Source organism: Varroa destructor, unplaced genomic scaffold (genome assembly GCF_002443255.2).
Source record: "Varroa destructor unplaced genomic scaffold, Vdes_3.0 BEIS01000773.1, whole genome shotgun sequence".
Taxonomy (NCBI): Eukaryota; Metazoa; Arthropoda; class Arachnida; order Mesostigmata; family Varroidae; genus Varroa; species Varroa destructor.
This window is the reverse complement of record NW_019212226.1, coordinates 1-14860: the sequence shown is the minus strand read 5'-3', so window position 1 is coordinate 14860 and position 14860 is coordinate 1. Positions and strand designations below refer to the sequence as shown.

Sequence of the window (14860 nt, the reverse complement as noted above, 5' to 3'; positions counted from 1 at the left end):
TATATATGCATGCGAACGAATGGCAATGTCACTGCACGAATGGGTATTTACGTTGTCGGGGTTGTTGGTCGACATTAGAATTTAATCATATGACTGAGACAAATGGCTTCAGAACCTCGTGATCTCTACTATAACATAGAATCGGGCAACAGAAAGTGATAATTCAGTACAAAGCTTAAACGAAGAATATTATTATCTACCAGGCTGCCTATATAGAGAGATCACTGAGGCACTGAAATAATTTTATACTGGTACTTATCGACCTTCTTCACACGAGTAATTTACAATTCAATCGGTACTAACTCTGCGTATTTTGCAATTAGATTAAAGAAGTTCGGCAGATTTTAGCGCACCTATCTGCTTCAGCTCGACAAATCGCTAGAGCTACCAGATGGTCCGATGTGGTCGGAGGATGTGCTCAGACGAGCGCCGTCAGCAGGACTAACGACTGAGCCTAACGCTTACACTGTGCGTACGTCATCTTCGTAGCTCGTAATGATTGAGCCTTTGCATGGTCCTCAATTCACCACTTTCCTGTTCGTACTATTGTCGTTAAATTGGAGTCAATGGTAACAAAAGTCTAGCTGTACGGTCACGGGGGTCGGATCACCAAATGGGATGAGTCCAGCCGATTGGTGGAATGAAAATTTCCCGAACGAAGATCAAACAAGAAAGACAAACATTTGTGCTACGACACCGTTATGCGCTCCTCTTGTTTCTCGTTTTTGATCGACCGAGGCTTATACACGATTTCGCACGCCTTGCACAGCACTTACGTCTTCCCATCTTAGGGTTTCGTGCCGTGAATTCTTTAAGGAGCGGCTGTCGCCGAACGCCTTTGCCGGCTATACGGTTTTCGCAGCGTTCCAGTGTGACCTTTATAAAACTGAGCGAGACGACCCGCGGGTAACGTCGTTTAGTATACGGACCGTAATCACTAGCTTAAATACAGACAGGCCGCCGACATCTACCAGGCGGTAGTACGCAACAGTCATAGGATAAAAGTTAGATGTAAGTTAGAGGTTTGGAATAGAATGGGTAATTCGTAGTAACAATGACCAAAAAACCATCATATACATATATATTGTGATGAGGTATGATAAAAACATTATGATAAGGATAGTCTCAAAGAAGAAGCGTTCGCTGTTCTCTAGATAATAGAGATAAGAAAGCATTATGATGCGAACAGATTGTCTAGTCAATACACAGAAACAGTGCAGACAGCTGTTCAGTGTGTCAATGTAGATTTATTAACGTTCGTCTATTGAAACTATTATTATATATTGCAAATCTCCCATGCGCGTAGCCATTGCCAAATGAAAAACTATATTCGGGCAACGGGAAAGGTTTACTAGAAGATAAAGACAGAAAAGTATACTAACTGTAAATTTTTACTTTTTGGCAGAAAGAACTGCCATGATAGTAGGTGACATTCTGTCTATTTGTGAAGAAAAGAGCCCTGATTCAGGCTTGTCTACTTCACCCTTCTCCACGGAATTCGGCTTCAGTATACATCGGCCATTTAATTCAAGTTCAACATCTCGAGAGATGTTTTCCTTGGCGCACTTAGTTCCAGCAAATGGCCTAAAACCACGAATTGGCCATAGATGTGGGATCATTAATAAGGTTACTGCTTATGTGAATCTTTTCATTCTTACAGCTTGTGTCATTTTGGAATTGCTTAAAATTTAAATAGCTTTTATCATACTTGTAGGCGACATTACGTAATATTTATATTGTCCTGTGCCAAGGACGCCATATGCCTGCCAGCTTTTTGCTGTCTTCTAAGCTTCCAAACTATTACATAACCACATGCAGCCAGTGTTGACCATTAACAGACACTGAGTTGGCCATTTTTGTCAGGCTATGCTTTTACTGCCGCTGCTGCTGCTGCTGCTTCTAACCCAGCGCTGCATTATACTGTAAAAGGATCTCGTAGTAACACCAACGAGAACATTGACCTTTTACACGGACCCCTTCGACGGGCCTCTAAAAGCCGGTAGTACCCTGTATTTCTGTGCCTGTGATTCATTAGCGCCGAACGAGAGTCGTCGCTTGGGCCTTAGGTGTTGACTTGCAATAAAATAGTTATTTTCCTACCGATAATTATTACTTCTACTACAGAATAGCCCGTTCTGCAAATGCTGGTTTCTCCCTGATTTTGCACGCGCACGACGCTCATCGGCCATTTCTTCATAGTCATACAGGTGCGTTTTGCAATCGCCAGAAGCGACTGGCGTGCCTTATCCCGTACCTCCGCAATGCGGTCAGGTCAAATGCAACTCAAGTGGAGCTGTGGTAAAGTCGTGGTGGCCGCAGATAGCCACACGGCAGTTCTGCCTCTTGGTCTTGGAAATTATATTACTATTCTAACGTTACGCGTTTGGTGATAATGATCGCTCTTGACAACGGAACACGCGTAGGGACTGTACGAACAAATTCGCGGCTATAAAACACGCACCTAGTGGGGTGGTCCCGATAGGAAAATAGAAATGCCAGAAGCATCAGGAACAAATTTTTAGGAGATCTGTTTTATGGGTGCGATTTTGTTGTGAGTAGGAAAGAATTTGTATATTGAAATTAGGGAGATTTCAATGGAGTACATTGGGCATATCTGCATTTCTATATTTACTGCGTAAATTAATACGGGGAAACTGTCCGGGCGTAGCCATATCTAAACAGTAACCCGTTTCAGAAAAACAGAACTATTAGTCTAAATGTGACTTAAACCATTCGCGTGTCCAGAGTTATTCAGTAAATCCACAAAAATAATTGACTTCCAATAAATGTTAGCAGATGATATTTGGTGTATATTTGACATATGGCCTGATTCAGTATCTCCAGAGACTAATAGTTTAAAGGCTTAACCTATATAAGGGTAAAGCTTCGATTTCCGAGTGGCGAAATTTACCGAAAATTGATGAGCTCACTGGATGATAAGACAGGAGTGTAACAGCGGCGTAATTCTTTCGAGGGGAAGGCGCGGAAGCTGAGAGGTTAAGGACTACCGAGGGCGTGACGGTACCTACACATTTACCCCACAACCTGAAACAACAGAACAAGCTGCTGTGATCACCGAAGCTCCTTCGCATGAACAATACAATCCCTACCGGTTCAATATGTAATTGCTCAAAGCTTTACATTATGAAAACATAAAAGGGTGAAAATAATTTTTAACAAAGGCCGTGTAATTCCGATTGTTTTAACGTTTAAGGAAACAACAAGTGGTCCACAGGGCAACAAGATCTCAGACCATCGTCTTCAATGTCGAAACGGTAAACAAAGAGTACGTCTAGTATGTAACGTTGCTTTGCTTGCTGTAATTAAAATCTTTCGACCCGCCGCAAAGTTGTCCGAGTTTCTAACGAATGACGGTATGAAAAACCGGTCAAGTTATTAAAGGTGTGGCAAGTTATAGTTAATTTTTTCTTCTTGAGGAGAAGATTATTGAAGTCAAAGGCGTTCAGCAAGGTACCAATCATCTCTTTAATTTATCAGGCTTAGCTATTACTAAGAGGATCAAGACAGCCCGGATATACATATGAATTAGTTAGACGAGAAGGACTAATTGCGTGTGACAACAGGGCCACAACTATACTATGGGATATCACAGTGTTTGGGTAACACAGAGCGTCACAGAAACGCTCTAGCTGATTGTTGATGAAAATGTTTCTATAATGGGTTGTACACATTTTGTTATAGTCAATTAGGATATCATGAAACGCTAAAATTGCCACAGGCTAAATTTCCAGGCTGGACTGTACAAGTATTCCCGTTGGAAGAAATCAACTATGAAGCCGTGAAGCTCATACGATATCGTCGAAGGTCAAGTTTAGTTCTGCAGTGGACAGCAGGCCGACGTTGCGTTTGCTCTTCAGCTGTTTCATTCGCATGTGACCGTTTACCGTTATCCGATTCGAAAGCCTTGGCCAGCGATTTGTTGGTTAGAACGCTATACTGCGTTTCTGATAATGCACCGTGACCACAAAATCTAGCTGGCAATATAGCTTAGCTCTAGTAATGCCAGTTGATTAATGAATGATCATTACAGAAAAATAGTCGAATTTCAGCTTTAATTAAATGCCCTATTGAATGAACGTTCGTCCTATTTGGGTTCAAACCCGATCTCGTCAAGATGCAACTACTTGCACTGGGCCCTTAGACCGGCTGGAGGTTAGTCGACCGACTGATGAAGCATCATAGCTAATCTATTGAACAAAGCTAAGATAGTACTCGTTTTCAATGGCTTTACTTGGATTATTTAATAATCACTATGTTAAATCTAATAGCAATGGCACGTCTCAGTAGCACCACAAAAAATACAAGAACGACGATTTTTTTCGTAGTCTGAAACATTATGCCACAGTATATATATATATATATATATATATATATATATATATACGCTTCAAAACACACGAAATACCGGTTTCTCGTCATAAGGGGCGTGCACAGCCTATGGACATCGATGACACGTGCAGGCGGGTCCGTGTGACGCGACTGTGCATTTTTCCTGTAGCTACAGAAATTCATCTGGAACACTACTTATAATTATTGTTATTTGAAATTTCTCCCTGTTCGAGTTATGACTGCCATCGCATCCCATGCGTGCGGAGAATTAGTCACTATAATACCCCGTTCTGCCCCCGACTGTTGGTCGAGCGGTGTGTACTATATAAAGGTGGCCGCGCAATCAATTAAGAAGAGAAGGGTCGCTGATTGATGTGAAGGACGTTCAGCAATCATTAGGAGTCACGATAGAGTTAATACCAAGCCCCTCTGGATAGCAGAAAAGGTTGACACAAATGATGTCTACTAGGGCCAGTCTTACGAGGCATGACAAATTGTATTAAGGATCCGTTTTCACTTTCCTATGGTCGTTCACTAGCGTCATGTAGTTGGTATACGGCGAGAGGAACAGTTGGAATTTGGTAAATAAATCATTTTCGAAGCTTATTTCGAAGGGAAATTATTCGGGATTTACGTAAACAACCCTCGGTCGGAGCTAAATGGCAGCAAAATACCAATTAACGAAAAAAAAATGGTTCCATATATATGCATATGCTCAGACAGACAGATGCGCTACTAGTTCCTATTAAAACGCATTATACTTTAGGTATGCCTCCTCGATTTTGACCTCACAAATATTTTGTAACAAAGAAATAGGCTAAGTCGTTGGTACAGGTAGTACAAAGTTCAGCTCGCTCACGTAGTTACTGATATTATTATAAGTCAACGCCAAATAATTTAAAAAGCCGACGTCTCCTTCGTTGTACGCATTGTTGTATAGAGCGGAGTTTTGTCTACACAGAACTGTTTTGCCCTTATTTTCCTTCGTAGAAAAAGGGGCTAACGTCAACGACGACGACGACAATGATGATGTCGTTGGGCTCTCGGTTCGTCTACGGGTTAGTAATTTGGGCCAGCCGTGTCAGTCTCGCGGCAAGATGACCCTCTCGCTTCAGCGTCGACGTTGCGTTTCATCTCCCAGAGCATCACCCCGTCGTCACCACAGCACGTCACTATATCATCATGATTTAGCCCCCTGTCGTTTGCTTCTGCAAAATATATATGTGTATATGTTAGATATGCGTGTCTAGTATACCTGGAATGAAAGAAGAAAAAGCACCACTTTGTTTTTCTACACAAATACTTTGCGGTAGCTGCATAGTGTGTAGAGTCGTATAACTACATGACTCCATAAGTTTCTGTGATAACTCGCAATGGAGACAAGTAAAGCAGTTAGGGGATATCAACCATTATAGGAATCAGGGGCGCCTCATAGCTGTCGTGTACGTAAACTATCACGAGCAATGCCGTACTTTTTTAAACCCATGCTACTACTGCAGCAGGGCAATAAAATGCGTGTTGGTCCTTGAATCGCATCGTGCGTTCTATTTATTGGTAAACTATATGAAGTAAACTTAAGTTGTGATCAAAAAGACCAAACTACTATCAATGATGCATATCCAATAGGTCTATGGTCGTGTTTATTTATTTACAATTTGTGGTCAGGGCCATTATTAGTATAATCGAATGCTCGACTGCTGAACCCGTGTGGTGGCGACTGTTCGGATTAGGATTTGCTCAATTGACGAATTTCCGGCGGCCGATCGCGGACGGGTAATAGTAGTCGGCGTTCGATGGCACCAGACGCCAGTATTTATTATTGTATGTCTAATATATGGGTGGCAAGCACTGAAATGTAGCAACGATCCTTGCAACTCATAGCCGAAAGATCACTAAAAGCGAAAAAAAAGTGTCAAAACAATTTGACAATTGGTTTAAACGGACAGATTTCGCCCATGTTACTCCGGTTCGAAGCTATTAACGGGGTGGCACCTTGTGCGGCTGTCCCGAACGTTCAGAATCACCTGATACATCTATTCGATTTTACCATGTCGACAATACGTCCATTGCTGACTACTGTGACAGACTATATATGAGTATTGTTCCCAATGCGGCTGTAACTAACGGCACACCGATAGCCGACTGTAGCACAAAAGAGGCTTAAACGTGACCCGCTCGGATAGCGTCAATGTCAGTGGCGACACTGAGCAGCCGCAGACTCTAACTGCAGTCGGCCAGCGATGAACCGTTGACATCCACACGTCACCGGAATTTCGCAGCGGAGCTGAGCTGCTACTGCAATCGCTAGCGTAGGGTAAAACGATCATGGCTTAGTAATAATAGAATAGACTGTCAGCGGCTGGTCTACCCTCGAACCCAGCGGCCAGCATCATCATCAGCAGCAATTAACCATGGCCCAATAGATGATCCTCATACGAGTCAAGTCATTCAAACCCAGCGGTAGCAAAAGCGGCAAGAGCGTTCGTTACGCCGGCGCGACGTTAGCCGCAATACGACGATGATGGCAAAGCCGGAACAGAACCAGGCAGAACAGAACAGAGAGGATAAAGCACATCGAGCGCCACAACAGGTTCTCTGTAATTGCTGCTGATTTTCGTCGTTGCCTAACGAACGCAGATGTGTGTTAATACGAAGAAAAAACGAATAGCTCTTCGCCGGAAGCCCTTTGGGCAGGCAGAAAACGGGCGAACAGTCTAATAGTTTTCGAATATATATTCGAAGACTAATAATCACCTGATATAACCTCGTGTCCCCATGTGAAACCTGTTAATATACACACAGTTCTGTGAAAATATACAGTTATTTTGAATCGACGGCTCCATGTTTAAAGATATTCCTATAAGTTTGAAAAGGAATAGAGCTACTGTAGGATATAAAATGCCACCTATACGTACCAGAGATCGATTAAGGTGAGGTCAATTACCGTTTTGTAATTATCCACATGTTCATATAAAAGATATCATTAACTATTTATATTTGTTCTCTGCTCACACAAAATTACTCGAGTAGAACGTGATGGGCATATTTCTTTTTGAGAAAAGCATCGTTGAGATATACTTTTGAGTATATCTCAACGATGCTGCTTGACCTGACGGTACCAGACGTTGGAATATACGTCTATTATTGAATTCTTTTTCTACATATACCCATACAGTAAGCCAAATTGGCACTTTCGTCCATATATATAGTGGTAACAGCAAATGCCACAGCTGTAGCAGTCTAGGCGAATAGCAGCAGCGACACATTTAAGTTCAATTCGGGCACTGCTACTCCTAACAAAGAGTCACCAGTCCTGATAAAACCATACATAAAACTATCGAAACCTTTCAGTAGGATGGGTCGTAAGGTCGGTTTGGATTGGCAGATGTCGGACGCAGCTGGGTCTGCGTAAGCAAGAGCTTCGATGCGTGCATTTATGCATTGTGTCATCTGCATTTGAGCGATAATAGCCATGACGTGGTACTGGCGCCGCCTTAGGTTGAAGGAAAAATCAGTTCATATTTTATTCTGGAAGCTGCTTGACGAATCCTTTTTTTTAATTTTAAGAGAATTTAGCGCGAATCAGCCGTTTTATTTGTGTAAATTGCAATGGAAAATCGATACGTGAGCAATATACGAGTTTATTCGAACTATCCAAAGAGATGTTTGCCTCCCCTGACGGTGTTCAAACGTTGTGAGCGTATTCAAAGCGACGATGGTTCAATGATTTTCATCAGTTAGCCCCCATGTTAGTAGTTACTGAAAGTCCAGCACACAAAAAGGAAATGTGGTCGCACTGTATGTCATCGGTTTTCCGATACATCCAAATTCTCGTGACCTTCAGGCGTAAGTTGGTTAGGACTACTCATCTATGTTGTAGTTACCAATGAAGTTGTACGAACTAATTTGAACTTTCACCCCGATCAAACTTGCAATATTCCCTTGAGCAGACTTCCGATCTCTCATGTGTTATCTTAACAAAACCAATATCTGTTTGATTTCTTACAAGAGTACAATGTTACACTGGTAAAAGGCACCATCGGCTGTCGCAGTGCGAAAGCCACCATTATTATTATTACGTACGAGGTATACTATTGCGGAGTTTGTACCGCTGGTTCGTTCGCTTATTATGTATGGACATATCGGCTAAGAGTTTTCTGACCAATATAACAATCGCTCGTTTGCTCGAGTACGACAGCCACTTCTTTCGTTATTACATATTATTAATTAGCAGGCTGTTTCGTGTTTCAGTGGTACTCATAACAGACCCTGTTCACGTTATTGAGCGATCACGATTAGAACGAATTCAGTGGCTTCAATGTTACCGACTCGTATGCCCAGCGGTTTAGCAACCCGTGACAATGACATCCAGTATTCGATAGTATGATTTATAATCCTGGTCCTTATCGTCCCATTGTCCTACGATAAATGACAGTACATACAGAAACGCGTGATTCTGGTACGTAGTGTTATACTGACAGTGAATTATCTGTTTTTATTTTGTATTGATTTACTTGATTTATGTATTTATTTATTTTTTATTATATTTATTTAGGGCTGTTTCTGTGTATATATGAATTTCAGTAGACTTCGTCTACGTGGATAAGCTTATGACTCAGCGATTTGTTCGTTCATAAGCCTGATCGAATCCAGAGTGCGTCATTCGTAGTGTGCCATTGTACCTTTATGATATGTAAGTGGCAAGCAATTAACTAAATTGGGTCACATTTTTGTTTCTGCTGCTGCCATTAGCACAATTTTTAGTCTTTCTTTTGCTCTTCTCCGCTATTTAGCTGTCTGACCTATAAGGCTTTGTTTCAGTTCTATCGTTACGACAAGTAGAGTGCGTCGATATCTTCCTCGTATTCAAGCGGTCCTGGCCCACCGCGCTTATTGTTTCTGGTCATCATGACCGAAAAAAGTGAGGTTCTCATGCATTTTACTTGTCTTCGCATATGTCTATCGCCGGGCGTAGTCTGCCGTGTTTACGCTGCCTATCTTATCGTATCGCTAGTATCATCCAATTGCATCGCTCGAGTAGCTCGACCTTAACTGAGAGCTGAGGGTTGAACGAATTTTATAAACAGACAGTTCGGGAATTGACTCGTCGGGCGACTTGTTTATAGATTATTTATACATAGAAAACTAGAGATGTCCGTTCTCTAACTCACCGAGAATCAACGATCTCTTGTTGATACCAAAAAGATTTAAAAAAACCCAAGAAATATTAGATAGAATGAAATTGTAAGGATGAGACGTACAGAAAAAAAGCCAGTCGTCAATCTGCGGGTGTAATATGCTACCATCTTTACGATGCCTGGCTCATTCGCCGTATGCCTACAGTTACGTCGACGTACCTAGCATCGGCGTGGGTCTGCAAGAAGTTCAGTGAAGCAGTGACAGCAGCGCTGGTAGGCTGCTGGCCAGTTTCCGCTATTCGCTATCTGTCGAATCGCGGTGGATATACTAGCTGACTGGATAGCCAACGTAATGAGGAGTTACTTCAGATATCAGATTCCCCTCAGGGCCAGAGTACGGGTAAAGAACTATCATTACTGCTACGGGGCTTTTTGCCCATGGTTTGAAATAACCCGTAGCCCGTACTTTGAGGTCAAACGAAGAACCAAGCAGCCATCCGGTCTATTTTAGACGACGGTTAGAATGTGTTCGAACGAAATCGTCACCAACTTAAGCCCCAGACAAGCGAGAAGAGCACGTATGCATGAACAAGGCTAACGTAACTAATGCTTAAGTAAGTGGCTGATCTGTCATTTGCCGGTGGGCGCAAGTGATACCGATATTAGCAGCGTATGACCTCAGCTAGCTGATTTAGATTAGAAGCGAGATGCAAATATGTCTGAGTTGCCAATGCACTTAGAAGAGATAGCCAATAATCATCTTATCCGCAGGCACCAGATAACATATTACGATCAATATAGTACGTAGTAGCGCAACGTTAACGTAGTCTAGGTACGTATAACAGTCGTAGCAATATATGGCGGGAAGTAAGGCACACTACAATGCAGTGTCTCCTTTATTCAGGGGCTTCATTGAATGGTTACCTTATAATGGCGTAGGACGCGCCCTTCGTGAACTAATCTGTCCACCCACCACGCACAAGCTTGAAACAAAAGTTACGAGCTTGGAATAAGTTAAAAGGTGAAACCCAGATCAGAATTTTCTTTATGCCTTCCCATTTTAGCCATCGTCTAAAAAACGTAGTTAGTGTTTATGCCTCTAGCCGATTTGTCTCTTTGGTGTCTCTTCGCACACTACATTACCGGCATATGGTAACATCTCGTTAGTTCATGCGCTACTGTCTACATATATCTATTAAGAGCTGAACCTGATCACGAACGGCCGACCTGTACCGAGTCATTTTTCTGTTGTCGTCCTGATAAACTTTTTTTTTTATCGATGCGCCGACGTTTTCGGCTAAAAATTTATCTCCACAGCCACCCTAGCCAGCCTGGAGGAAAGAGATATATATATATATATATATATATATATATATATATATATATATACATAAGTGGGGAAAGGGAACAACAGATTATAAGTCAAGGGGGGCTGTTCTGATCAGTGTTTTTAAGCTGTGCTGGTAGGGTGAATTTTGTGGTTGTCACTTACTACTGACGCTGAATTTGTTGTTGAAGTTGTTCCGCACCCCCCCCCCCCCACGCTCATTTATGTCATATGGTTTGGTACCGGTGTATAGAGAAGTGGTAGAAAGCATTAAAGAGTTTGCGAGCAACAGCAGTAACGCCTCCACAAAGGTAAGTGCGTGGCATGATGGCCTCATGGTCACTGGCGAGGTAGATGAAGTCGCTAGACTGTTCGACTTGATATGGTAACAATACGACGGCACGAGAGATAGATCTTATTACTGCTAGGAGTGGTTGTGGATTAATAAGCACCAACAGAAAAAAGCGGCGCATGCAGCAGCAGAAGCACCACGACAGAGGTTCCTCGACACATATAATACAGGGTGTGAGCACCTGACAGATGACTCATACGAAAGCAGCAATTATTTTGGGAAAACTGAAATAAAAAAAAAACATTAAAGTTGGAAATTTTAATGTCCATTTGCCCGCCAGGGAACGATTTTGTCTTGCCTGGAAACTGGCGTTTCACATGCTTGATATGCGACGAATTATTTCCTATGCCCCTCTTACTCAGTTCTTATAGTTTCAATTCAACGACACTTGACGAAAAATGAGTTCTGAACGTTCGACTGTACCAGTCGATGGAACGAGCGAAGGTTCTCTGAAAAAGCCCTGAGGACATCTGTTAATCTATCCCTAAAAAGTTTGTTTTGCTTTTCCCCTATTTAAACAGCAGCGGCTAGTGGTGGCCATTAGCGACGGCATCGTGTTAACGAGATAAACGTTTGGCGACAACAGACGATGTGCTCTCTTGGCTGATGTGTGTGTAGTGGTCCGGCGGGTGACGACAGCAAATGCTACAGTAAACGACTCAGGGGATCGGACTATATTCACTTTTTACCCTACTACTTTTCACCCTTCTACCTTTACCTTTCAATGATAAACAAGAATATCACAAGAATCAGATCAACAACAATATCAGATCGGAAGATGATGAACAACAAAGGAGATGGAACAGGAGAACAAGAATATCAGATCGACAACAAGATGATGAAAGATCTGATAGGTCGTGACGAATGATCTTGATAGATTATGATGAGGGATCTTGATGGAAAGATCTATATAATGAGATCTTGATTGATAGATCATATGAATATAAAAGATCTTCATAGATCATGATGAAAGATTATAGAATATATATTCGTCAGCGTATAAAAAACGAGTGACATGAAACGAGTGAACTTGCGTCACTCGTTTTTATACGCTGTGATCTTTTCTTATCCTCATATTCTTTTTCCATTTTCTATTATCTTTCACTACATAAATCGAATGTGAAGATGAAAGATCTATAGATTATTATCTTATCTATAGATCTTTCATCATGATCATTTACTCTTACTAAGCTAAGAATAAAATTAAAAAAAATTATATACCTAACTGTTAAATTTCGTAAAAACAAAAATTTAACAGTTTTCACAATGGCGTCGGAGGTATTAGAAGCGGCTCTTGTATAGCCTTGTTATCTAAAGGCCTACGAAATCTACTTGAATTAGGGTAATCGATATTCGACGTATATAGCTTCACTGTATCGTATCTTCACAGTGTGGAAGAACCACATTTTGATTCGCAGTGAAGATGAGAAAAATTTGAAAGTTGTACAGGATTACCCAATCAAATGACGCGTTGATTTTCAAAATGGTGAAATTAAAAATTTGCTGTCAAAGCCTCCGCTAGTGGTTCTTCTTAGGTAATATAGAGCCTTAATCAAATAGCTTTTGAGTACTTCTAAACTGTAGAAGCCATGTATCTTGTTTTAGATAATTGATAACTTCGTATTTGTACATACTCAATTGATTTAATGATGTATTGATGCACGACATATCTGGATTAGAGAAAGCATGAATCTCCTTCTTCTTGCCAAATTTCTAGGCGATTCACGCCAGTGAAATGTATCTCTACAGCCTGAATAACAAGGATAATAATGATCTATATAATGAAAAGACGTTTACAAAGGATAGATCAAGAGTAAGAGAGACATTATGAAAAGATAAGAAGATTATCATATTATCATTATGAACACAAAGGATAGATTATGAATACAAAGGGTAGATTATGAATACGAAGGATAAAGGATAGATCAAGGGTAAGAGATAGATTATGAACACAAACGATAAAGGATAGATCAAGAATAAAAGAGGATAAAGGATAAGAGAGCAGGAGTAAGAGAGATAGGTCAAGAGTAAGAAGGATAAATCGAGTAGAGAGCAAGAGTAAGAGAGATAGATCAAGAGAGGATAAAGGATAAGAGAGGATTAAGGATAGATCAAGAGTAAGAGGGGGACATTATGAAAAAAAGGATAGAGAGGATAAGAGATAGATTTATGAAAAAAAGGATAAGAGAAAGAATAAAGGATAGAGTAAGAGTAAGAGAGACATTATGAAAAGATATCAAAAACAGTATCGAGGATTAAGGATAGATCAAGAGTAAGAGAGGGACATTATGAAAAGATATGAAGATATGAGGTATGAAAAGGCTATCAGTAGTAATAGTAACACTATCAAAATAGTAATAGTTCCAAAAAATAGTATAGTTCCTAATTATTATATAAAATATAATTTTAAAGTACATATATAGTATATAGTAAATGTGTTAATAAAAGTGTTAGTAATGTGTAATAAACAATAATTTAGTAGTAGATTTATAACTTTATTTTTATTGTTACTACTATAATAAAATAATAATTAACAATAAAATAATAATGTAGTAGTAGTAACTATTACTACTAGTATTAGTTTGTTATTTCATTATTGATTCAAAATCCATTGACTCACATGAGCGAATGGTCGTTGTATGATGTCTATGTCGTGAACGCTTCATGTTGGCATGTTCATGGCAGAGGTGTTTATAGCTGTATGTTACATATTATTGACTAAGGATCGCGATCTCACTTCGTTAGAGTTAGTCGCGCGTCGCCGACACTGTTCGGTTCGACAGTATTTTTTTCAGAGTTGTGCTATCGAGAAGAAGACATCACAAGACTCAATATGGGGGATCACTTAGTCCTTAAATCGAAGAAAAACATAGTAATTTGTGGAAATTGATGTGAGTTGTGAAGTTCTGTGAGCATTGTGCTTTTGAAGTACTGGAAATAGGCCTATTGCCAATTCTTATGTTTTGTACAATAAGAGATGAGGTGTATGATGACTCTGAGGTGTATGTAAGTCTAGTTGTTTGAGAGTACAACTTAAAGATAAGTAAGATGTGGTGCCAAAAACTGAGTACAACTTAAGACACTTATAAAGAATAGTTCATCCTCATTCATTTTATACATATATATATATATATATATAGTAGTATAAAGAATGTTGTACTATGTAATAATAATAATAATGTACATAAGAAAGAAGTTTATAAATAATATAAATAAAGACAAGATGATAAAGAACGCTGTTATCTGACAATGTTATTATGGTTAACCGATCCCGACTCTTCTACTCCTTGATCCCGTTTCCGATCCCGTCTCCGTCTCCTCCTAGTACTTGATGTTACTTCCGGTCTGTAACCGGTCTGTAACTCTCCTACTCCTTGATGTTTAGGAGTATTGTGATTCTGTCCTTGATGTTTAGGAGTATTGTGAGAGTATTGTGATTCTGTCCTTGATGTTTAGGATTCTGTAACTCTCCTACTCCTTGATGTTTAGGATTCTGTAACTCTCCTACTCCTTGATGTTTAGGATTCTAACTCTCCTACTCCTTGATGTTTAGGATTCTGTAACTCTCCTACTCCTTGATGTTTAGGATTCTAACTCTCCTACTCCTTGATGTTTAGGATTCTGTAACTCTCCTACTTCTTGATGTCTAGGATTCTGTAACTCTCCTACTTCTTGATGTTTAGGATTCTGTAA

At 40.4% G+C, this 14860-nt stretch overlaps 1 long non-coding RNA gene across 1 annotated transcript; it reads left to right on the top strand.

The window, feature by feature from the left end:
• The first annotated feature begins 47 nt into the window (after positions 1–47).
• LOC147754113 (uncharacterized) lies at positions 48–13961 on the top strand. The gene is made up of 2 exons (XR_015318208.1): positions 48–7280; positions 11689–13961. It is a non-coding gene; the product is annotated as an uncharacterized LOC147754113 (long non-coding RNA).
• Positions 13962–14860: the final 899 nt, after the last annotated feature.